A 580-nucleotide genomic window follows, 5' to 3' on the forward strand; every position below is an offset into this window, starting at 1 on the left:
GCACGGCGAGGCGAGCCGAGAGCCTCCGAATCCGGCCGAGTCACGTTCGGCCGCTCTCGCCGCCGCGCGGCGAGTCGGGTCCGCGAATCCCCCCGAATCCGCCCGAATCACGTTCGGCCGCTCTCGCCGCCGGCCGCCGCGCCGGCGCGGCACGTGGCCGCGGCACGTGGCCTCTCTGCTTATGTATGTACATACATATGTACAGTTTACTTGCATCTGCCACACTCGAGTTGTCTCGTTTTCTCTCTCTCCCCAACGCCCAAATATACGTCCGTCCTATTTCAGATGCAGAAAGCGCTAGGAAGTGCAAGTAAAACAAACGGACCTAAAGGACGAAAGGGGTTCATATACGTTACGATCACACAAGGGAGAACAACACGCTGTTTACGAGCACTGTCAACTGGGATCAACTGGGATTAAACGACAAGAAAATTGACCGGTATAAATAATATTGCTTCTCTCCTTTCGCGGCGATTGCGCGACAATTAACCCTATACGTGATATTCTCAAGACGGATTTAATTTTTGTGAATTGTCATGAATTAAATGAATAGCTTACTCTATGTATATTTGAAGTTTTT

At 51.4% G+C, this 580-nt stretch overlaps 1 protein-coding gene across 1 annotated transcript in view; it reads left to right on the plus strand.

The window, feature by feature from the left end:
* Positions 1 to 209: 209 nt before the first annotated feature.
* LOC112458809 overlaps positions 210 to 580 on the plus strand; it is a 1,816-nt gene continuing 1,445 nt past the window's right edge. The window contains exon 1 of the mRNA XM_025022616.1: positions 210 to 439. The gene's annotated coding sequence lies outside the window, so the exon portion shown is untranslated. The remainder of the gene's footprint in view (positions 440 to 580) is intronic.

This window comes from Temnothorax curvispinosus, unplaced genomic scaffold (assembly GCF_003070985.1).
Source record: "Temnothorax curvispinosus isolate PA1 unplaced genomic scaffold, ASM307098v1 QBEX01009195.1, whole genome shotgun sequence".
Taxonomy (NCBI): domain Eukaryota; kingdom Metazoa; phylum Arthropoda; class Insecta; order Hymenoptera; family Formicidae; genus Temnothorax; species Temnothorax curvispinosus.